At 34.8% G+C, this 26,481-nt stretch overlaps 1 protein-coding gene across 4 annotated transcripts in view; it reads left to right on the top strand.

Annotated features, from left to right (window-relative positions):
* LOC141403711 (proton-coupled amino acid transporter-like protein acs) overlaps positions 1-26,481 on the top strand; it is a 60,189-nt gene that overhangs the window by 22,172 nt on the left and 11,536 nt on the right. The gene's annotated exons all lie outside the window — the stretch shown is intronic.

Below are 26,481 nucleotides of genomic sequence, written 5' to 3'. Positions count from 1 at the left end.
TTAGATCTGTTCAGCGGTTTTCGAGTCTATAAGGCACAAACAAACAAACAGACAAACAAATTTCAATTTTATATATATAGAAGATATTCAATACAGTTTTCCTCTAAAACAACTGAACCTAATTTAATGCAATTTTCAGAAAATGTTCTGGAATGTCCCTTGGTCCAAAATGCTATATATTTGCAAACGAATTTTGGGGGCCAATTGTTTTATAATTTTATAATTTAAAATTAATTTTCGCCACAACGGTTGTTGCTCCCCCGATCAGGAATAGCGATATATTTACAAATTTCCTTAAATGGTGAGGCTCAACGGTCCATCAGCCATGAAAAACTAAAACATATAAGTCTCTATAAGCAGGAGAATCCGACTTAAAATTTTTTTTAAAACTTTTATAATTAGATCGCTTTACGATAAAGACAGGGACATGGGCGAAAATACCCGACAAAGTCCGTTAAAGGAAAGGAAGGTTACAGACAAAATCTGTTGATAAATTTTATGTCCTCCTCGGTTTGACAATGGACCGAAGAAGTGAGGTAGAAAATATCTATTTTTGAATTGACAAGCATAAAGTCCATGAAAAGTTGTCATTAAAATCATTACGACGGACCAGCAACGCGGACCGGGGTCTGCTAGTTCAGAAATATAAATATTTAATATGTATGCGAACGTCTTCTTCTTCTAAAACTTCTCCGAATTGCTACCGACAAATTCTGACATATTTTTTTCTTCTTTTGTAATGCATGAAACCTTGAAGATTTTGTAGAGACTTTGGCATTGTTCCGCACTTAAGGCTCCCCCCTCAAATGTACAATTCAGCTTCAAATCTAACTTCTTCTCTAAAATTGTTAAGGATTCTTTGCCAGATCAATAGAAAATAATTGTAAATTTCGAGTTATCTCCGCAAAACAATGCGGACATAACGCCCAAAATCATTTTGGGAGTTATGTCCGGGCACCAAATGTGTGTAGGTTCGTATTCTACCAAAGATGAGTAATTCTTCGAAAATATATTTATTCACAAATTCTTAGATCCACTTTGGCAGTTTTGTTGAGATGTGTATTACTTAACCAAGATAAAGCCACTACTGGTCGTTAAAAAAAATGGTTACAAACATTTACGTAAAACTCTATTTTTTTCGAATATTTTTGTGAGGTTATCTTCTATTCAACAAAAATCGAGTTTTTGTAATTTTCGACTTTTGATGAAATATTTAAATATGCGATAAAAATGTATATAGTAAGAGTATTTTCTCAATCAAAAATCAAGGGATTGGTATATAAGGATACACCCATATTACCCTCCAAAGTCTTTGGCACTTTTAGAAGAAGGCCCGATTGCAGAAAAACTATACGTTTTAGAGAAAAAAGTTATTTGGTAAAAAATTCTTAAGTTTCAAAAATATAATTTTCATAAACAATTTTAAGTTTACTCGCAAAAAAAAAAAATTCTCAGCGCTAAGTGGGTTAAAGCTGGAATTCAGTTTTTTTTTTTTGTTTTTAAATTTTAAAATATTTTTAATAAAAATGCACTTATTTTTTATAAACAAAAATATTTTAATTCACACATGAGAAAGTGTTAATATCATAAGTGGTAATTAAATCAATACTGAACACAAAAATATAAATAAATAAACGAATGAATACAAATTTATCGTTTGGCAAAAAATTATTGTTATTCGTACAGGTTGATGTTTTTAGAGTATATGCAATAGGTAGCATTAAGTTGGTTTTAACTCAAAGGGAAAAATCGAGGGCGGATTTTTAGGCGGCATCCCGTCTGTCCGTCCGTCCGTCTGTCTGTTGAAATCAAGATACAACTCGCAATTTTCAAGATAGATAGATAGTCAATATTTGGTACAGAAGTTTTTATTACTTGCAGGATGGTTGGTATTGAAAATGGGATATATCGGCCCACGTTTTGATATAGCCCCCATAGAACGGCATCTCTCGATTTTCGGTATTTTTAAGGTTTTAGCTTCATTATCCTACCAAAATGGCTGAAATTTGGTATTTAGTTATCGTTGGGTGTATAAAACTTTCCACCTGAAATTTGTTGGTATAAATCCACGCATTCATATAGCCCCCATAGAACGGTACCTCCCGATATTCCGTATTTTGGAGGTTTTAGCTTCATTATCCCACCAAAATGGCTGAAATTTGGTATTTAGTTATCGTTGGGTGTATAGAACTTTCCATTTGAAATTTGTTGGTATAGGTTCACGCCTTCATATAGTCCCCATAGAACGGTACCTCCCGATATTCGGTATTTTGAAGGTTTTAGCTTCATTATCACACCGAAATGGCTGAAGTTTGGTACATAGTCTTCATTGGGGGTATACAACTTTCCCTCAGAATTTTGTCGGTATCGGTCCACGCCTTCATATAGCCCCCATAGAACGGTACCTCCCGATTTTCAGTATATTGATGGTTTTAGCTTCATTATCACACCGAAATAGCTGAAATTTGGTACTTAGTCTTCGTTGGGAGTATTAAACTTTCTCCCACAATTTTTTAGGTATCGGTCTACGCCTACATGCATCCCCCATAGAACGGTACCTCCCGATTTTCGGTATTTTGAAGGTTGTGGCCTCAATATTCCACCGAAATGGCTGAAATTTTGTATATAAACTTTTGTTGGGAGTGTAAAACTACCCCCTCTAAATTTGTCGGTAAAGGTCTACGCCTTAATGTAACCCCCATTGAACTTCTGATTTGTAGCCTAACACACTAAACGCTTACATGTGCACCAACTTGTATTTGTAAAAATTCATGTAACATCGCGAAATATTCGTCGGAGACCCCCAATGTGATACCCATATTCATATCTCGACGAGATAGAGCTATTTTGAGATGTGTGTCCGTCCGTCTGTCCATTATAAATTGTAATTAAACTCCAGGCCGAAATTTTGGGTGGAGGTCGGGTTCAGAGCAGAATGGATTCCTATTATTATTGGTGATGATCGTGAAATATTTAGCGGGTGAAATGGACCAAAAACATAATATTTATGCAATTTTGTAGCGGCTCTGTAGGTCGAACTAATAGTGCGAGAAACGCGAAATTTTAAATAAGGTAAGAGTATATGAAAAAGAAGAAGCTTGCAATTTGAGATTGCGATCAGATAATATTTAGAAGATTAAATGGACCACAACGGTACCTACCGATTTTCAGGTTTTTAACTATATTTTTTGACTGAAATTTCCATATTTTGACATTTGATATTTCCAGTGATCACAAAACTGTTTCGGTGTAACCTTATTAGTATTCGTAGTGGTGAAAAGACTTCTCCATCAGAAATTGTGGACATAGGTCCACATATTGGCACGGTTTCGTATAATGGTACCGCTCGACTTCTGGTATTCTGAATTTATTATCTACTTTTTTAAGTGGCTGCAATTTGGGTTCCCAGCGCACATATAACCACAGTGCCCGTTTTTAGGTATTTTGATGTTTAAATCTAAATTTTCTACACAAATTTGCAATAATGGATTGTTGTTGTAGCAACGCATATATGTTCGTTCGTGGATTATTTTAGTTATCAGGTTCTGGTTCCCCTGTGTCCAGACTCAGGAATTCTGCAAACTGGACTGGTTGCGTCCATAAAGAATCAGTAGACAGGCGAGTGGGGGTTAGCAGCTAAACGAATGCAGTGTGTCGTGTGGTCCCAATCCACATGCCGGGCATGTGTTGGGTATCGTGGCATCAATACGTGCCCAATACCAATTGAGGCGGCTGCATCGTCCGGATCTTAACTGGGCTAAAACTACTCGTGTTTGCCTTGGCAGCTGACGTTCTTCTGCTGCGATGGTTGGAGGGTACGGCATTCACACTGTATCTCTGTACTGCCTGCGCAACCATGTATGTATGAATGCTATCGAAGCCTGCCTGATAGACTCGTTGATCTAGAGGTTCTCTTTTATACCTTTCGACCTCTCTTTCTCTCTCGATCATGAAGATCTCTCCTGATTCAACGGTGGCAAAATACCCCTCAGTAATGTTGGCGACATTTCCTGAGTATTTCAGCCATGTAAAACTTCTCTACAAAAGTGGTGTCTTAGACACGCCGTTCGGACTCGGCGATAAACTGTAGGTCCCATATCATTGAGCTAATATGAATCGGGGTGCACTCATTGATATGAGAGAAGTCTCCCTTGTCCCTTATGGGATGTTTGTGGAACAATTATTATTATTATAAAACTTCTCTACAAAAAGTGGTGTCTTAGACACGCCGTTCGGACTCGGCGATAAACTGTTGGTCCCATATCATTGAGCTAACATGAATCGGGGTGCACTCATTGATATGAAAAAAGTCTCCCTTGTCCCTTATGGGATGTTTGTGGAACAATTATTATTTTTATTTTCATATTCCTCAGATGCAAGAACTGTACTAGGTCAGTTATGTAAACATTTAACCTATCACATACATATGTAATCGACGATAGGACCCGACGCCAAGATCGTACAATCACCCACATACATTATGATATATCACCCCTCCTTGGGGAGCTCCCTGTTTCATTCTACAGGGTTTGGACTTCTTGTCTCTCAATTTCACAAACGAGTGGAGTCCGCACGTATAGTTGATCATCCAACTTTTCAAACATGACTGGAGATTAGTATTCTCTATATCCTAGAACAGCTTGGCATGGTTTACAGTATCGAAGGCCTTCGATAGGATCCTCTACTGATATGTGTGGATATGGCGTCTAATGATGTTGTAGCACTATGCATTTTCCGAAATCCATGTTGATGTTGGGCAACTGGAAACAGCTTCTCATCGTGGGGAGGAGTTGCATCTAGGATCTGTGCTACTGGCGACAGGAGTGAAATCGGCCTGTACGATTCCCCTCTGCTTTAGTAGCGGGGTCACCCTGCCAACTTTCGAGACTTCGGGTACAATATGGGTGGCTAACGATAGGCTGAGGACACTTGTTGAATTCGTATTTTGCATATCATGCATATATTGACATATTTTTACATATGTATTTGCATAAAACGAGCATATGCAAAAATATATAGAAGGATTTGTGGTCTAAAAATCGCACTGAAATGTGGTATTAAGTCTTCGTTAGAAGTATAAAACTTTACACCTGAAATTTGTCCGCATGGGTCCACGTCTTCATATAGCCATAGAACCCATAGAACGGTACCTCCCGATTTCCGATATTTCGAAGGTTGTGGCCTCAACATCACATTTAATGGCTGATATTTTGCATAAAGTCTTCGTTGCAAGTATAAAACTTTCCACCTGAAATTTGTCAGTATAGGTCGACGTCTTCCTACATCCCCCATAGAACGGTACCTCCCGATTTTCGGTATTTTGAAAGTTGTAGCTCAATATCCCACCGAAATGACTGAAATCGGTATTTAGTCTTCGTTGGGGTATAAAACTTTCCACCTGAAATTTCTCGGTATAGGTTCACGTCTTCATATAGCCCCCATAGAACCGTACCTCCGGATTTCTGGTATTTTGAAGGTTGTGGCCTCAATGTCCCTCCAAAATGGCTGAAATTTGTTATTAAGTCTTCCTTGGGGGTATAAAACTTTACGTCTGAAATTTGTCGGTATAGGTCCACGTCTTCATATAGCCCCCATAGAACGTTACCTTCCGATTTTCGGTATTTTGAAAGTTGTGGCCTGAATATCCCACCGAAATGACTGAAATTTGGTATTTAGTCTTCGTTGGGGTATAAAACTTTCCACCTGAAATTTCTCGGTATAGGTTCACGTATGTATTTTGAATCTCAAATTGCCAAATACTTTGTACTTTCTTTTGATGAACAAATAAAAATGTTTTAATAAATTTAAATAATTTTGTCCAATACAATTCTTGCAGAATCAAATATATTAATTTTTACAACGCTTTATTCATTTCTTGGCACTTTAATGCCACAATACAAAATAAGAACCACCACAACCGACCAAGACAAAAATGAATGAAACCAAAATACATGTTTTTTAACTTTAGATCAGCGCATGTCTTTCATTCTCAAAACCACACTTTCAATATGCGTTAGACGTTATAACCGTTTTGACATTGTAGAAATATAAAGTTCAATGTTCTTTTGTTAGCTTCGTTGAGAGTGTCAAATTGCTGCAGTTTTAGTTGTGTGAGCAGAATGCTCTGAGTATGCCCCCTTATAGTTTGGTATCAATTGCGCAGAAGTGCCAAAACTCCAAGTGATTCACTGCTAAACGAGTTTTATCTTTGGATTGACAAAACAAGTACTTGCTTTACCTTGGAGTTAAAAGTTGTTTAATGAAAATAAAATAAAACTGTATAAATATACTGCAGAGTTTGTAATTCGTATTAGAGACACATACATAAATATGTGGTTCTTACCGATATACGCCTTTGTAAAAAATAAATTTTATTTTATTGGTGTCAAGAAGTAACAAAATCAACTTTCCTTAGCAAAATAATTTACCGAAAATCTACGAAACTTCTAGTATTTAATGCCTTTTTTACAATCAATGTTAAAATTATTCATTATATGTATGTAGTGCCAAAATAAAAGTCATAGAAGCCACATACGTATGTATGTTGAGACCAAATCCGTTTCAAACAATTAGCAAGTTCGTTCGTATGTCTGACTGACTGGGACGCACGATAACTCTCGAACGGACTACAGTCTAAATCTTCCAGACCTAGTTTAAATTCAAAGTTAAACCATGTATGTAGGTCTGTGTTGTTTTTGGTATAACTGCCACATAACCATAACTTAGAGTATGTCAGAATTTGAAGATTTTAACCAAATTTTCCATTATAAGTTATATTTTTATTAAACAAAAGTCTCCTCACTGAAAAGTGTTCACATAGGTCAATATTTTCGTATTGTCCCCATATAACGGTTCCTGTCTATTTCACGTACAAGTAAGAAAGTATCAGTTCACGGAGATATACCCTCAGCCTCTACCCCAAAAAAGAAGCACAATAACAATAATTATACCGTATATGAGGGGCAATAGAAAACTTTCTTACCTAGACAAAACGCAGTGTCGTCAGGTGTCATTTGACATTTTTTGGAAAGTTTGACAGTTTTTAGCCTATCGTACTCAGGACAGTTTACAGTGCCTTGATTGAGACCCCTCCAAAACATGGTTTTTGAACGCTTGTACACCTTCTGGCAACAAAAATCGTTGACCACGCCTTTTTATCTTGATATGCTGGAATCTTATTTGGGGGTAGTCAACTTTCCCTCTTAATATGTCGGTATACATGCACGCCTTCATATTGGCACCATAGAAGTGTACCTATCGATTTTCGGTATTTTGAAGGTTGTGGCCACAATATTCCACCGAAATGGCTGAAATTTGGTATTTAGTCTTCGTTGGGGTGCAAATTTCCACTTGAAATTTAGTTAACGCCTTCATGTTGCCCCCATAGAAAAGTTCGTCCCCATTTTCGGTATTTTAAAGCTTGTGGGTTGAATATTCCACCGAAATGCCTGAAATTTGTTATTTTGTCGTCGTTAGTGGTATATAACTTCTCCCCGAAAATTTTCAGGTCCACGCTTTTTTATAGTGCCCATAGAACGGTACCTTCCGAAATTCGGTATTTTGAAAGTTAGCCACATTGTTTCATCGAAATTGCTGGAATTTGGTATTTAGTCTTCTTATTATACGAAAGGAAACTAATTGTTCAGTTTCACTTAAATGCAACTCGTGGTGGTGGGTATAACAAGCTTAGCCAGGCCTAACTTAACGCCGTTCTTACTTGTTGAAAACCATAATATGGAGGGTATAATTAACATTGTTCATTTCGTTTGTAAAACATTCATCGGAGACCCTAGAAATCATATATATTATTGATCAGGATAAAATTCTTAGTCGATATAACCATGTTCGTCTGTCCGCCCGTTTGTATGTTGAAATCAAGACACAGCTCCAATGACAATATTGACCAATACTGTTGTTCTTTTTTTCACAATTAAAATTGTTTGTTGTTTTTATGGCGGACCCAACTTCCCCAGTTGTTCCGAATTCTATGAATTTAATATGCGTAGATACTATCAATTTGGTATTGCCGCCCTTTCCTGCCAGGTCCACTTTAACAGATTCTCCTTCGACACAGTTGGTCCGAATTCTATGAACTTAATGTGCGTCGATACTATCAATTTGGCCTTGCCGCCATTTACTGCCAGACCCACTTTAACAGATTCTCCTTCGACCTTCTTGAAGGTATCCGTTACTTCTTTTATTAATCGATCCATAAAGTCAATATCGTCAGCATAATCAAGAAACTTGTGGGTATTGGTGTATATTGTGTCATTTCTTTTGACGTTTGCATCTCGTATAACCTTTTCCCGCGGGATGTTGAAGATATCACACGAAAGGCTGTCGCCTTGTCTGAAACTTCTGTTGGTACTGAACTGTTGGGAGAGGCTCTTTCCTACAGTAATTAAGCACCGGGTATCAGTTAAAGTCTTCTTACAAAGCCGAACTGTCGAAGGCTGCTCGACAATTATACATAATAATAATAATATAAGATTATAATCGACAAAAAAGTTCATAAGTGTCGATCTGCATCTATTGGGTCTTTTACAGGATTTGCCACAGTGTAAATATGTGGTCAATGGTGGATTTGCCAAGTCTAAAACCGCATTGGTATGTCCAATTATTTCGTTGCGAACGACTGCCACTACACTTTACACTTTGATACGACCAAAAATGTGCCTCATCGAAATAACGGTTTTAGACCCCAAGTATGTTTGGACGAAATTCGTTTCAAACAATTTGGAGTCGATCTAGCCATGTCCGTCTGTCTGTCTGGCTGGTGCGCACAATAACTCTCGATTCGAACCAAATTTTGACTATCGTAATATTTGGTCATAAACTTGTTTAAGTTCGAAGATGGGTCATATCGGTGCACTCCTTCGGGTACCTTCGCCACAGAAGTTCGAAAATATTCGCTAAAATGGTACGCGCTCTGTTTACAGCGATATCATGTTTTTCGTGGGCAAATCCTGATACAATGGTCCAAAAGCTCTCAATTATATGGTTATCAACATAAATTACTGATAGGCGCGATATCTATCGAGAGGAATGACTCCCAAAATAAGACACACTTCCAAAATGGACTATGTCGGTCCATTCTTCTAGGTACCTTTCGAGCTGTTATCCTAATCAATATTTTCGTCGGCAAGTTCATACGCCCTAAATTCTGAAAACCCCTTGTTTCAGTTCACACAGGCTGAGAACATATCTCTGTCGGCAAAGACGACTGATACCTTTTGCTTGTTTCATACAAATTTTAATATTTTGGAGGCTTTGCTATAATTTTATAATATATAACTTACCAGAAAATATGACAAAATCTGGACCAAGGAAGTGTTTTTAACAAAGCTCAAAATTTTGCCTTTTTGGATTGCGTGATTTTGGGTGTTTTTCACATTTTTGATCTGGCTGTGACGCTTATTCGGTTATTTCTAAAAACCATTCATAGGAGTGTATATGGGGATTTCTGAGAGAAATCAGAAACTTTTTGAAAATGCGTTTTTTGATTTCCTTTATTTTTGCGGTGGTGATGATGCTCAGATTTTTTTAGCTAAAGGTTGCAGAGGTATCGCGGCTTGAAAAAGTCGAATTCCGTAAAAACTATATGCCTCATAACTTATTTAATATTGGTCCAATTTTAAAAAATCTTTTATTTTTTTGTATTTAATGTTGTTTTATCAGCTATCTAATATCAAATATAAACATTTTTGCACAGTGGGCTTGGATGGAATGTTGGCGATTTTATATGTAAAATCAATTATTAACAATGATTGTACTCTTCGATTTTCTTGAATTTTTTTGTAATAAACTATGATTAATTAAAAAAATTTAAGTCCTATTTGGTAGTGGAATTCAAATGATTACTAGTTTTTCTTAATTTTGTTTAAATTTTGTCAATAACTTTTTGTTTTTTCAAAATAGTCTGGCTTAATCCCATTGTTGTTGTTAAAATTTTTTGAAACAACTAGTTTATTATTTGTTCGCCAAGGAGTAAGGCAGGGAATACTATAGTTTCTATTCTCGCCACAGAATCTCATCAATTCCCTTGTTTTTTGTTTGTGGATATTCTCCACCGAAGTTATTTTTCAATAACTTCTTCAACAAAAAACTTGGCAACCTCACACAACTCCGACGAAATTGTCTACGAAAACAATTCAAACCTTTTCCACTAGTATGTGTCGTCGAATTCCAACGAATACACACACCAAAATTTGGTTGGTCTGCTTTACAGCAAAAACAACACACGTCGTGCCAGTGTCTTCAATTAGAAACATTGTGGCGTCTTTAATATCGTGTCAATGAAGGTGGAAGATATTGTTCTCATATCCCGGAACCTATAAAATCCATTTATCCGCACTCCGTTAGTGTCATGGACCCCCTAAAGATACAGGAGTCTCCACAATATTTGATTGTGTATACATGAATCTCACCGTTAAAATCTTTGTTCATATATTTTGTACATTTTTGAAATTTTTTCTGAACCCATCTGTGGTCGGAATTATTGAAAAACATCGTTTCCTATACAAATTTTGCTACAAAATCTGCAAAAATGTCGAGAAATGCATACGAAGCTTTTAATGATGGCTATGTGGTAAATATACTTAAACATTGTGAAGACTCCTGTATCTTCAGGGGGTCCATGACAGTAACGGAGTGCGAATCGTAATGTAATGAGTTTTGTTTATGTTTTGGATCAATGTGAAGTATCAACCCCCATTGTAATGATAGTAATTTCTACAATCCAATAAAAAGAAACATACATACGAGTACGCAAAGTTTTTTTCGCGGTAATAATTTCTACACACACACAACATCAGGGGCCTAATTACGACATTCGATTCGATCGAGTATTTGCTCGTGAATGAAAAATCGAATTATGAAAACCTATTCGCGCTACCAACAGTACATTTACAAAGGTAGATACATTAGCAATCTGTTACAACAATTTCAAAAAGTTTTACAAAAATAAATAATTTCGTACATTTTTCAACGATTTCAACAAATATTTACATTTTTTAATGAATAATTTTGTTTTTTAGTTTTTATTTTAAAATAAACGCATTTTTTACCATCTACCTTCTTAATGTTCTTTGAAAAAGCATAGGTTTTCATAGGTCGATTTTTTCATTCACGAGCTAATACTCGATCGAATCGAATGTCGTAATTTGGCCTCAGATTTATTTGCCAGCCACTTAAATGAAATTCTAATTACAATTTTATTCCGAAGGAAGTTTTTTCTAAATTTAGTGCAAACTCAATCTTTCTTTAGGAATGGAATAAAAATATCTCTATGTAATATTTTTTTAGTTTAGTTATACTATTCTAATGTTTGTTCCGAACGATTCTGATTCGAATGATTGAACTGGATAGTGAACTATGAACTAGATTACTGAACTAGTTCACTTAAAAGAGCTGAGCCATTGAACTAGATCTTTCAAATGAACTAGATTGTACAACTCTACTCTACAATGAATCTACCCAGCTAAAAATTTTTCGGAATTTTTTTCCGAACGAAAATTCTGCAAAAGTTTCCGATTCTGATGCCGAATTCGTTCCGAAATCGGAACAAAATTGTGTGAAGGTGCCCACGAATTCGGAAAGTTTTGTCGGAAAAACTTGGAAGGAACATTCGAGTTTCTTTCCGAATTCTAAAGGAAATCGTTTAAAAACTAGAATGAAAAAATGGGAAATTTTGAGGGAATTTTAGATATTCTTCACAAATTCGGACAAAACTCTAAAAGAACATTCGAAAAAGGGCAGAAAATCGGAGGACTTTTGGATACTTTTTCAGAATTTCGAAAAGAATTCTTATGTTTGGTCCTATATTCGGAAAATTATCGGACGTTTGATCATATATTCGGGAAAAAATCGGAATATTTTCGAAAGTTTTATCCGAAAATCTGAACAAATTCCGGCGATTTATACCAAATTCGAAAAATTTTCGGATGTTTGATGCGAACTTCTTAATAATTATTTTCGTTATTTGTTGAACTTTATAAATTGGATTAAATAGTATTCATTATAAAACACAGCCTTTCTTAATAAAGTTTCCATATGTCATAACGCTGTTGTTCTTTATTTGACGTATCTAAAATAGAATTAACAATATTAATTATTACAAACAACTTTTTTACAAAATGTGTATGCAAACTTCCTATTTTCATTTGTTTTAAAACACACAATAATTTGTTCCGCTACGTCTTACTCTCTTAACTGCTGCGAAATAACTAACAAAAAAACAAGCTACAGCATGCAAACAAAACAAAACTCTCAACCGAAGTTCGGGAATGTTGCTCACAAGAAAAAAAAAACGAATCAAAATTTCTTTTCAGATTATGTGCAGATTACTCGGAAATTAATCGAAAAAAAAAACATATTGAAATTTCCCTTCAGAGTTTGTGCAGAGTACTCGGAAGTTAATCGGAAAATATCGAATCAAAATTTCCCTTCAGAGAATGTGCAGAGCACTCGGAAAATAATCGGAAAAATGGTTAGAAAATCTCGAAAAAAAATTCTGATATCATAGCCATAGGCAAAAATTGTTGGCTGGGTACTTAGATTGCATGTGCCACTCATTGTACCAACCACATTTCCATACACACAATGCAATGCAAACACCATTACTTGGAATTATTGTTGAAAGTTCATTAATATTCCATTGGTAAATTGATTTAGTTTCTACTGAAAAATTTACTTTATTATTAAAAGCAGATTAAAAGATTAATTTTAAGCTATAACGTTCTGACACCTCGGGTAATTTAATATTGCAAAGGCACTGATTCACTATTTCGATTATGATTTATATTACACCTAACGAATTTATGCGAAATATTAAACATTTCCAATACAAAATAGAATAAAGTCAATCTTATCCCCAAACCCGTATTATTTCATAACAAAGTTGCAATATTTTAATCACGAATGTAAATAACTTTACACAAATCGAATTTATTCCGAAAATTTTATTAAAATACCTATCATAATACATTACAACTGACGGAAAGTAACAATACAAATCGTGATGATAGTAATTTTTTGCAATCTACGTTGTAACAATTCTATCACGTTTCACAGTCATTATAAAGTGTCGTATGTAAATCATTTAAAGTAAAAGATAAATTAAAGCGAGTAGCAGCTCATCAGTTGTAAGGTTGTGTGGGTGAAGATTATGCCATTGGATTATTTACATTTTGCAATTTTCTCAGTAATGAAATAAAAGTTGTTGTAATAAAAATATATTAAAGCAACTACACAATAACAAAATGCAGTGGGATTTCCAAATACCTCAACACTGCTCCAATTTTAAATAAAAAAGAGGTTAAAAAATGAGATGATTGTTCAAATCGATAAAGACGGATTTCCATCAAAAGGTATTTATTTTGCAGACGATATTCAATAATGCGTCTTATTGAAATATATGTACAGTTGCGTTCAAAATAATAGGAGTGCGGATACAAAAAAAGTAAATTGTCAAAAAATATGGTTAAACTTATCCATTTTGGTTTATTTTGAATTTGTTTAACATTGTTGACATCCCAACAGTTTATTCATCAGCAGAAATGTAGCAATCTGTTTTAAATTATTTACTGTTTACACCAACATTATAAATCGTCTTTAAAGTTTTTGTTCATAAAAATAGGAGTGTGGAAGAAAAAGGACGATAAAAATATTTTTAGTTGAGTTTAGGATCAAAATTGTCAATATTTAAGTTAACAGTAGTAAATCCAATAGATTTTAAGAGACTTGATGGCTGTTTGAAAACAAAAGTCCTTTGGAGGTAGCCAAAAAACAGGCGATTGTCCTTGCAGCAATTTTTTTTCCATAAATTGAGCACTTATTGGGCAACTCAATGGATTTTGTGGACGAAAGCTTTAACGATTAGATTTGTTTGATGCTATGGATGTTATCTCCAACAATATATAATGATTAGTATCCCATAAATTTGTGTATTTAGATCCTTAAGCGAAGTTTATGCCAGTTTACATTAGCCCTTTAGGTAAGGATCGGCCAAAAAAGCGCATCTATAAGGAATTTTTCCCCCAACCAAATAATATTTGGAAGTCCTTAGGATGCTAACCTTATGTATGCAATCAACTTCGCTTCTTTTCAAAAAATGTTTAAAACGTGAACGGTTCAAATGTATTTTGAACCATTTTGCGATAGGTAGGCTGGGATAGCACTATGGTTGGTATACGCCGCACAGTGGTTCAGAATCGTTTTTTCCTGGTCAAAATTCTGTAACTTTTGAACGGATAGAGATATTTTCACAATTCTTCTTTTGTTAGACAGATAACACAATCAGCTTTCCGGTGTATTGTAAGCGGTCAAATTCGGTTTGGTAGTTGCAGAGGAATTCAATGTCAAAATTGAACTTTTGATTTTTTTTACTATTTTTCATCAAAATATCAGTGCTTTTGTGTTTTTATATCTTCTTATATATTAAAGATGGCCAAACGCCAATAAATACACTATAAAATTGCCAAAAAAAATTAAAAAAAAATTCGAAAAAAAAAATAAAAAAAAATTTTTTCACAAATTTTTCACATTAAAAAACGCAAAAAAATTTAAATTTTTTCAAAAATTAAAATAAAATGCTCCCTGGGTGTTAATAAAACTTATATAACTCATATGAAAACTCATATACTCCAAAAAAATTTAATTTGTGTAAAAAAGCTGTAATTCATATGGGAATTGGTATGGAAAAACACACATTTTTACCCATGTAATTTCAATAAATTTAAAAAAGTGTTAAACGGACGGAACGGGACGGGAACAAAAGTATATATGGGCTAAAAGAGGAGACTTTCGGTCATATTTCTTTGGAAACAGAACATTGTTCCATGTTGTTCCACAAAAGTTCTAGTCCACTAAATTTGGAATTTCATAAAATTTAGTACCTGAGGAAAAATAAAATAGCTCATGTTGTGTAAACGCCACTGTAATTTGTTTAACTTATTTTTAAAGGCCACAATCCTACCTACCTAACAAAAAAAAACAGCGAACACAATGTATGTTATAGTTTCCGAGAAATAGTTATTTCTTTCTCCAGAAGTTTTCAAAAATTACGTATTTCTCAAAAATTGGAAAATTGTTCGTCTTTAGGGGCACCCCACGCCCGCACCTTCCAATATTTTGACCTAATTTTTTGCTTTCCTTAGTTTCAATATGGTTACTATCGATTACCATATAGAAATTAAATATCTGTTACAAAACAAAATTTTGATTTTTGGCCAGGAAAATCGATTCCTGAACCATTGTGCGGCGTAATATATTTTTCAATATAAACTTACGTTTTTCGCTCAAAAATACTTCATGTAGGTTAGTTCCATTAGAAAACTGTTTGTTATACGATGCAAAACCTAATAAACATAATCTTAGGCCAACTTCAAAAGTTTATCTTTTAAGTTTCCTTCTCAACAAAGCGTTTTGAAAAATGTCTAATATGTGCTAATCATTCAAATATTCAAAAATTAACAAAATAATGAATTCTGCGTGCAGTTAAGATGCTGAGGACCTCAAAACATTACTTGATCGAGAAATGAATGTCTTATAGATACGCTTTTGTGGCCGATCCTTACGTAAAGAGGTAATGGAAACCGACTTTAACTTGGCTCAAGGATCAAAATACACAAATTTCCGGGATACCGATCATTATATATTGTTCGAGATAACAGCCAGAGCAACAAAAAACTCTAATTACTAAAGTTTTGTCTACAAAACCCATTGAGTAACCCAATAAGTGCTCAATTTATGGAAAAAAATCGCTGCCTGGACAATCATCTATTTTTAGGCTACCTCCAAAGGACTTTTGTTTTCCAACAGCCATCAAATCTCATAAAATCTATTAGATTCACTACTGTCAACTTAAATATATACAATTTTGATCTTAAACTCAACTAAAAATATTTTTATTCTCCTTTTTCTTCCGCACTCCTATTTTTTTGAACAACAAACTTGAAGGCGATTTATAATGTTGGTGTAAACAATTAATAATTTAAAACAAATTGCCACATTTCTGCTAATGAATTGACCGTTGGGATGTCAACAATGTTAAATAAATACAAAATAGGCCAAAATGGAGAAGTTTAACCATGTTTATTCGACCATTCCCTTGGTGTGAATGAGCACTCCTATTATTTTGAACACAGCTGTACATACATATTTGCTTAGAATACCTTCTCATGACACATGTGTTTATTGTTGTTGGTTTGAACACACCAATTCGTAATAATGTATTTCCTTCATAACTAATCATCATCTTCAGAGGTTTGTTGAACACCATAAATTGTTTTAAATCTTTTATTTTTTGGTTTTCCGTAAAATATAAACGAATAAAGACAAACACGCGATGCATTTTGTATGCCAACAATTAAGTAATATAACCGATATATTTTAATGTCAAATATGATTATACAAATGAATATTGTAATAAATCATAGAACTAAATTGCAAATAACGGCAGAGATTTGCAAACGTTAATTTCTAAGATTATAAATTACATCACCCCCTAAAAATGTCTTCCCGATAGTTTCTCAGTGGGCTTTATGTAGTCACAGTGAACTTATACTGGTACCGATAACTGAAAACCAGTATTATTTCTTATCAAATTTTGCTTAAGTTGGTGCCCCCAAACTATTTTGTAGGGTTCGGATTTTTTAAAAATCCCCATGCTCTACGAAACATTCCACTGTCGGGTTCACTTTTGTTATGTTCCCAAGGGACACTCTTCCTTGAATGGTGTTCGAAGCACAGAATTTCGTTTTTTTTTACTCTTACAGAGTGAATATTCAGACCCAGGGACTCAGAGAAAGTATGCTGCTGTGGTGCCATGTTGATTTATACACTCTCTTCCATAGCATGGAGGATAATATACTCTTCGTTTTCCGTTTCTATCACGTTGAAATAATCGTTTGTGACCCAAAGTATGAAAGTAGATGATGACAGAGAAGCCACTTCCACAACCGATATGTATTAAGAGGGGCGTATGACGAAGATATGGATTTGGATTAAAGCTCAAAAGCTTTTCAGGGGTGGTACCTAAAGGAATGTACCGACACAGTCCATTTTGGAAGTGGATCTCATTTTGGGAGTCATTCCTCTCGATAGATATCGCGCCCACCAGTCATTTCAGTTGGTAACCATATAATTTAGACCTTTGGACCATCATATCAGGAAACATGGGACACCGCTCTAAACTGAAACACTACACCATTTTCACATGTAATTCGAATAATTTCAGTTGTAATTCGAAACATTTCACTTTTAATTTGAGAATTCCAATTGAATTTCGAATTATTTCATTTGTAGTTTGAGAATTTCATTTGAAATTCGAATTATTTCATTTGCAATTTGAAAATTTCATTTGAAATTCAAATTATTTCATTTGTAATTTGAACTTTTTCATTTGTAATTTGAATTTTTTTTATTTGAAATTCCAAATGAAAGACTTTAGATTTACAAATAGAAAAATTCAAATTACAAATGAAATAATTCGAATTTCAAATGAAATTTTCAAATTACAAATGAAATAATTCGAATTTTAAATGAAATTCTCAAACTACAAATGAAATAATTCGAAATTCAATTCGAATTCTCAAATTAAAAGTGAAATGTTTCGAATTACAACTGAAATTATTCGAATTACATGTGAAAATGGTGTGGTGGTGGTTTAGAACGGTGTCCCATGTTTCCTGATATGATGGTCCAAAGGTCTAAATTATATGGTTACCAACTGAAATGACGGGTGAAATAATTTTCACATGTAATTCGAAGAATTTCAATTGTAATTTGATTATTTCATTTGAAATTCGAAACATTTCACTTGTAATTTGAGAATTCCAATTGAATTTCGAATTATTTTATTTGTAATTTGAGAATTCCATTTGAAATTCGAAGTATTTCATTTGTAATTTGAATTTTTTCATTTGTAATTCGAATTTTTCCATTTGTAAATTAAATTTTTCTAAAAAATTGCATTTTTATTTATTGCTATATAACTAAGTACCTCCAGACCCTAAACTAATTTTTATAATTTAAATCACACCCTCTGCTATTAATTAAAAATATATCTTGTCCATTTTCATTACGAATTTATTTAACATTTAAACAAATATGAAGTTAATTTTTTGCAACAATTTTTTAAAATCTGATGCAACAAAAACTCTTGTATTTGATAGTGAATAACTGAGTGAATATTTACAACAACAAAAATGAAAAAACGAAATTTTTGTCTTTAAAGTGTCTGTAATCGATACAATGGAAAATATTTCGCAATTTTATAGTTCGATTTCTTGACTTTCGCGCCGCTAGATCAATGGTTTCGACCAGTGTGTAACGGTCGGAAAGGGTACAAACGTATACATGGGTTGAACGAGAACACTCTCAGGAATATTATTGCGAAAAAAACGTTGTCCCTAAAAGTTCTACGTGTAAACGCTACGGTAATTTATTAAAGACAGCAATCCTACCGGTTATAGTTTCTGAGAAATAGTTACTTCTTTCTCCAGAAATGTGTAACAATTACATATCGTCACCATAAATGCCCGAAGACGTAACCCACAAAATCAAAACTTTTCAGGAGAAGCAAAAAACGTTATAAAATAAAAAAACTGCTTTACAGAATATCAATCTTATGATGGTGAATATTCGGAGTATTATCAATCGTGTACCCATGGGGAGTAAGTAATGAAACTGAAACCACGAAAACGCTTAGTTTTGGGATCCGTCATTACAACAACAACTGCAATGTTATACCATTTACTCCCAGTACGCCACGCCCACATCTTCCAATATTTTGACCTATTTTTTTTGGTTTCACTCTCAAATCCCATGTAGAAATTAAAAAAAAAATTGGCCAGGAAAATCGATTTCTGCACGATTGTGCACGGGAAAATTATATATACGAGGGCTGCATGAAAACTATCTGGCCAAATATTTACAATAAAAAAAATAGTTGTTTTGTTGTCTTAAGCAGTCTCCAGCATGATTTATACACTTTTTCATGCGGTTAAACCAATTGTTGACTCACTTTTTCCACTCCGAACATGGTTTTTGAACGCTTCAATAGCATCTTCTGGCGATGAAAATCGTTGACTACGCCTTTTTTTCTTCATATGCTGGAATCAAATGAAGTCAAATGAAGTCATTGGATCCCCAGTCAGGGCTGTACGGCGGATGATCCATCAATTCAACGTTTTGTCTGGTCAAACAGGCGCTGTTTTAAAGCGATATGTGAGAGCTCGTATTGTCATGATGCAGAATGATTCGTCTTCTCTTGTTCGTTTTTCGAATTTCTCAGGAGACTTCAGGCAAACCAATTATAGTGTACCACTCAGAATTAATCGTCCTACATTTCTCAAGCAGAATAGCCGTCACACGGTCAGTTTACCATGAACAACTTTCGTTGGAATTGGCTCGATTCCTGTCTTGTATCGGGGTCCTAAGCATAGATCCAAGATTCGTCGTCTGTGACGATCTTATAAACGTCGTTTAAAGCACCGCGATCGTTTTTATTCACAATTTCTTTGCACCAATCCAAAATAGCCGTTTTTGAGCGTTTGTCCAATTTTGCCAGGTCTAACGAGAAAAATGCACTTTTTGCGGCTTTTTGTTAGTTGGTGGAAAATATACCCAAGGATGACTCTATCTCACGGTATACTCGTATTACGTGACGATTTTGCATTATCCGTTCATGCATGGCTTAATTTTTTCTGGCACAACGGCATTTCTGAACGACCCTCACGACCTTCGTTGTTTGGCAAGTGTAGGCCACGATTGAATTCATTAAACCAGTTTTTCATAGTGCTATAGGATGGCCCTTTATCGGCATACAAAGATTTAATTTGATCGATGCACTCTTGCCATGATTATCCACGTTGAATGTTGTGAAAAATTATCGAATAAAATGTTCACAAGTTAATTCCTCCATAATATGGAGGGTATAATTAAATTTGTCATTCCGTTTGTAACACATCGAAATATTCATCGGGGACCCTCTAAAGTAAATATATTCCTAATCAGTTTAAAATTCTATGTCGATATAACCATGTCCGTCTGTACGTCCGTCCCTCCGTCCGACCGTCTGTTGAAATCAAGATACAGATCGCAATTTTTAAGATGAGCTTTGTAATTTGGTATAGAAGTTTCTATTACTCCTAGGATGTTCGGCAAATGGACTTCATCGGCCCACGTTTTGATATAGCCCCCATAGAACGGTACCTCCGGATTTTCGGAGTTTTGAAGTTTTAAGGCTCATTATAACACCGAAATGGCTGAAATTTGGTACTTAGTCTTCGTTGGAGGTATCAAACTTTCCCACAGATTTTTGTCGGTAAAGGTCCACGCCTTCTGAAATTCTATATTTGGTATTCACTTGGGGTATTGAACGTTCCATATGAAATTTGTCGGTAAAGGTCCACGCCTTCATATAGCACCCAATATTTAGTTTTCGTTGGGGGTATAAAACTTTCTCCCAGAAACTTGTCGGTACAGGTCCACGCCTTAGTATAGCCCCCATAGAACGGTACCTTCCTATTTCCGCTATTTTCCACCGAAATTGTTGTAATTTGGCATTTGGACTTCATTTGGGATATTAAACGTTCCATATAAAATTTGTCGGTACTAGTATAGGTCCACGCCTTAGTATTGCCCCCCAAGAACGGTACCTCCCTATTTCCGGTATTTTGAAGTTTGTGGCCTCAATATTCCACCGAAATTGCTGAAATTTCGTACTTAGTCTTCGTTGGGGGTATAAAACTTTTTCCCAGATATTTGTCGGTATAGGTCCACGCCTTACTATAGCCCCCATAGAACGGTACCTCCCGACTTTCGGTATTTTGAAGGTTGTGGCCACAGCATCCCACCGAAATGGGTGAAATTTGATATTTAGTCTTTGTTGGAGGTAACAGACATTCTGACTGAAACTCGTCGGTAAAGGTCCACGGCTTCATATAACCCCCATAGAACGGTACCTCCCAATTTTCGTAATTCTGAAGGTTATGACGTCAATATCCCACGGAAAGATTGAAATTTGTTATTTAGTCTTCTATGGGGTTATAAAATATTCCAGAATATAATTATCAGTATAGGTCCGCGTGTTCCTATATCCCTCATTAAAGCGTATCTCTTGATTTTCGGTATTTTGAAGGTCTTACCGAAATATCGGAAAATTGTTATTTAATCTTCTTTGAGTATAAAAACTTTCCGCCAGAAATTTGTAGGTATATATCGACGTTTTATATAGCCCCATGGAACGGTGCCTCCCGAATTTTGGTATTTTGAAGGTTTGCCACATTGTTTTACCGAACATGCTGAAATTTTGTATTTAGTCTTCTTCATAAACGAAAGGAAACTAATTGTTCCATTTTACTTCAATACAAATCGTGGTGGAGGGCATAACAAGTTCGGCCAGGCCGAACTTAACTCCACTCTTATTTGTTTATAGTATACACTTTGTATATAGTAGGCATGTTCGATAACTCAAAAATTTGTACAAACTTTTACAAAATGCTGTCCGATAACAAACTTGTTCAATAAAAAAGAACCGAAAGGGCTTGCAAGTACTTGAAACTACTTTTTACTTGCGAAGTTATAGAACGGACCTAGTATGACATTTTTCCTATACAAAAAAACGGACATACTTCCCCTTTACCTTTATTATTATAGCTTTCAACAAATTTTCCCATTTGGGAATCTCTGAACAAATACAAACTCGTGCTGCCTCATAACATTGGCATTGATCATTGAAACACTCGTAGTAAACGTGAAATAGAACGACGAAGAAGTCAACAAACAAACGAACAAACAAAAACACTAATGATAGCGCCTCAAATATAAATTTAGTAGGCCAAGAGGGTACTGGGTAATTTTCACTTGTCAATGCCAAAACTGTTTGCCAGCCAACCAACAAAGCTACAATGGCAATGGCAGGCACCTTAGAAATCGTTGAACTACACATTGTGCATCGAACCTTCTTGTCCCTTCTTGTCATCGTCGCCGCACTCATCCTGACCAAATAACATATCACCACACTCCTATCCGATCATTTCTTGTACATTCAAAAATAAATTAAAAGATGAATACACAATTTCCTAAACATTTTCTGCTCTCGATGGGAAAATGCTACGGTTGGAGAGAAACACACACACAAAAGTGGTGAACTACGTATACATATTGTATAGAGAACACATTGAAAGTGCATTAGCAAGCGTTTTTGTACTTCTCTTCAGAAATTCTCTAACGTCAATGTACGATAATAAAATTGTTTTGAATATTTATGTCGTGTTGTACATCAACGCACAGTATTGTAGAGTAGGTATGGTATAGTTGACATAATTTCTGATATTTTATTCAAAGAATAAACTCTAATTAAGAAAAACATTAAAAATTAATACAGGCAACAAATCATAGACATCGAATCCTCCTTTGACATAAAATATGGTTGAATAAATATCTCAGAAATCAATAGTTGTGTACTCGGCAAACTACCCAGCAAAATTAATTGGAATTAGTACAATGTAGACTAGTTATTTTGATGCAATTCAAACAGAGTCATGAAAATTCACTTCAATTCCTTACATTTTAACAGCATATAGATGCGATCTAACGATTGACATCCATTTGTCACATTTTAACAGCATCCGGATGCAGTCCAAATGAAGTCGTGAAAAAGGCGCTACGTTCGTTACATTTTATTAGCAGTTGTTAGAGGTCCCTACACGTAGAAAAATATATGTTAGAAATATGTTTGGATCCAAACAAATATTTGTTTGGGACTGATTGCAAAAAAATATATGTTTGGATCCAAACATAATTTGTTTGTGTCCAAAGAAATATATGTTTGTAACATATCTCAATTTTATTTGTTTGGGTACCAACATATTTTTTATGCTAAAACATATTTTTTATGTATGGAGAGGATTCTTGTCAACGAGAGTAACAACAGGGCTCTCGTAGCTGCGGAATGCTGGTTTATAATAAAGAGCTGTGTGCATGGTGTAATACGTAAAACACGTGTGTTTCGTGCTTTGTAGTTGTTAACCAACGTAGCAAGCGAAGAGGAAAAGAAAAAAATTGTGTTAATGTTGGCCTTTTTCATCAGTGTTCTAGAGAACAGCGTTATGTACGTATAAGACGTTTTTGCTTATGTCCAGATGATAAGTCTATTATGAAAATTATTTTATAAAAAGGCCCACTTACGTATGCTTTGTTCCAGAACCTGCAAGAAGTTACTATTTTTTACTACGATAGCATTTCTTCCTTTATGTTATCGGAAAAAATAGTAAAAATTAGTGGATTCTTGCAGTTCGAGAACAGACCAGTAGTTTATCAGTAACGGAACGTTTTTTTATTTCAAAAAACGGAAAAGTGATGTCGAAAGCTCTCAAAAAGTACAACTACGTGACATTAATAACTCAAAATTTACTAAGTCGACTTAATTTGTTTAATTTTTTAAAGAGGTAGGTATAATTTCGCTCTTCAAGGAAACATATATTTTGAGGGGGGGGGGGGGGGGGCAGACTCGGTTACCTCGGTTACTTTAGCCGTTTTACATGAATATGTGCATATTTCCCTTATATGTGCATATAAATACTGTGTTTTTATACCCCACACCACTATGTGGAAAGGGTATAATAAGTTTGTTTTGGTAAAAAAGAGACATTCCGGGCAAGTAAGTAATACTTGGAGGAGGAACGCTTGACCTTTCTATTGATGTCAAGTGTAGCTTTGTTCCTTTACTTTTTTAATGGTAAGGGTGGTAAATGAGAAAAATGTCAAATTTTCTCAAAATTGCTCTCTCATGAACATTTTTACCAGAAAAGTAAAGGAACGGTAAATGGTAGATCTGGCAGCAATGTCAAAAAGAAACATAAAAAATAAATTTTCGTCTTTTATTTCACAGTTTTTAATTTAGTTTTGTCAGCGTTCGACTTTTTCTTCTGTTTTTCGTCCATTTTCTTTTTCATTGTGAAATAATCGTCAAACAAAAGTCGAAAAATCAGTTCTGCCATTTTTTACCTGCATAAATTTTGCTGGTAGCCTGTGGTAGAAGAGAAAGCCATTTCCGCTCTCTCTCCACTCTCACTCTCTTAAAAATTGCTTCCTGTTTTGCCACTTTTCGGGGTTAAGGAACGCTTTGCAGGTTAAAAATGGTAACCACAGGTAAGTAAAGGAACACAGCTTGTGTTGGTGTACATGATAAGATAACAGAGTTACTGACAAATATACCCACTTATTTGTTTGTAGTGCAATCAAAAGCACGCTGGAGGTCGCAATTGTAGCTCAATAATCACGAAACTTTGCACGAGGTAAGATTTTAGGTAGAAAAAGATGTCTACAATTTGGATGATAATCTGATATTATTTAGCGGGTGAAATGAACCATTACTTTTGTATGAAAAATAAAATAAAAATATTTTAGGTCTATATTTTATTTCCTGGATGACATATACCGGCAAAGTAGCCTACATATGGAAAAAGAACTACTGACCTTTCCTTTTGATGCAAATTGCAATAACGAGTCTGTTAGATAACGGGCCCACTGCTTAATATACAATGTGTTTTGTGTGGATAACCACATTTTCTTATTCCCAGTTTTTGCTTTATTGCAAATTACATGGTGCACTAACGTTTTAATTGTCCAATTGGATTTTTATACATACGTTGCAGCATGGGTCGCTTTGCCACCTTTTTGCAAAATGATTCCCTAGCCAGGTAAAATCATTATTATTTAAGCTTGGTGTGATACGGTACCAGAATCCACAAAGTTATTTTTTACAATAAGTTTATTTGTTCCATAAAGAAATTTTGATTTGTGAAAAGCTGATTCTCAGTGGTAAAGGTGTAGGGTATCACATGGTCGGCCCATCCGACTATAGCCTTGGCTTACTTGTTTAGAACCGCTATATCTCAATAATGGTTCTTTCTTGGAAAAAATATAAAGACGATACATGTAGATAATTTTTCCGCATACAATATTTACTCTAGTCAGTTTTTGATTAAACCCACCGTTTTCAAAATAAATTCCGAAAACCTAACAAATTTGACCTTTAACCCCAAATAACTAGCTCTCCACCAAAATTCAGCTTTGTGGGAATTTTTGCTTTTTCAATTTCTATTTTTGACTGTATTATAGTGGTTTATGTCTGAAAACCCCCACAAAAAATTATAACTGAATTTCTCACAATTTTCAAAATTAATATTGAACAAAACAAAAACACATTATATTTTTGAAAATTATGAGAAATTCAATTATAGTTTTTTTGTGGGGTTTTTCAGGCTTAAACCACTATAACTTAGCCATTTGTTAACCGATTTAAAAAATAAGAACTTGTTCGAAAGATATAATTCACGCCTTTAAACGGAATAAGGATCAATAGAAATCCGTTGTGAAAAAAGAGGATATGCCCGTTTAAATTTTGAAAATGTAAGAAACCCAGATTTTCACTACGTTTACCGTTATAAAAAAATAAAACAAAGTGACCCAAACGAACTAAATGCATTTTCGTTCTTCATGGATCCCAACGCGATAGAATTTTGCATCAGAATGCTTGAATTTTTTCTGGTCAACTTTTGTAGCACAGTGCCAATTTTCGACATTTTCTGAAAAGTTTGCACCTTCTCAAGGCCAGAACCGCCTGAAGGAGCATTCCATTGATTTTGCGATGTATTCGAGAGTTCTTAATTGCTGCCTTGGCTACAATTTTAGTCTGCGTGTTGGATCGAAAATCTCAATGGTTTAGCCGTTACATGCCAAAATGTCAAAAAAACGTGGATAACAAACTTAAAGTCGAAAGCGGGAGGCTCGATTTTCACAGTAGATCTATGGTCCAGTGGACTTTTTTTTGCTCAGTTCAATTACAGGCATCAGAAACGCGAAGAGCCCATTAAGGTTTTTTTCCTTCCATACAAATCGCCCCGGACTAAGCCCCATACAACAATACATTCCTTTTTTTTTTGAGGACTTAAGCTATTTTTTTCACACAGTAATAGATGTTTTTCGACATTTAAGGTTCTAAGAGGTCAGAACCACCATATCGCGGTTCCTGTCGACGTTAGCTATATTTTCCGACCTAGTAGTCGGCTCGGTTTCTCTCGAAATTGCTGTAATTTCATATCGAAAGGATTTGTCTACTGTAGTGACTTGGTATTTTGGATTCTCAATGGGAAGAATACCTCCACGTAGAAAATACACAATATAGGTTCATATTTCGATATATAGCCAACATGAAGGTACATTCAGATTTTACGTACTTTGAAGGTAAAATATTATTTTGGATTCTGAATGGTTAGAAAACATCGATGCCTCAAGAAAGTGAAATTCCTCAGTTACCACATTCCATTTCTTCTAGTAATAAGCCTTGACGTTGCGTAAGAACTTAATTCTTTCTATTTTACTTCAATACAACTCGTGGTGGTGGATATAAAAACTTCGATCCGGCCGAACATAACGCCCATCTTACTTGTTTTAAATTATCGCAGTCTACAA

The sequence above is a fragment of the Musca autumnalis genome, unplaced genomic scaffold (genome assembly GCF_047663935.1).
Source record: "Musca autumnalis isolate F117 unplaced genomic scaffold, ASM4766393v1 scaffold_4, whole genome shotgun sequence".
NCBI classification, from domain to species: Eukaryota; Metazoa; Arthropoda; class Insecta; order Diptera; family Muscidae; genus Musca; species Musca autumnalis.
The sequence above is the reverse complement of the archived record's forward strand: the minus strand, read 5'-3'. Positions and strand labels throughout refer to the sequence as shown.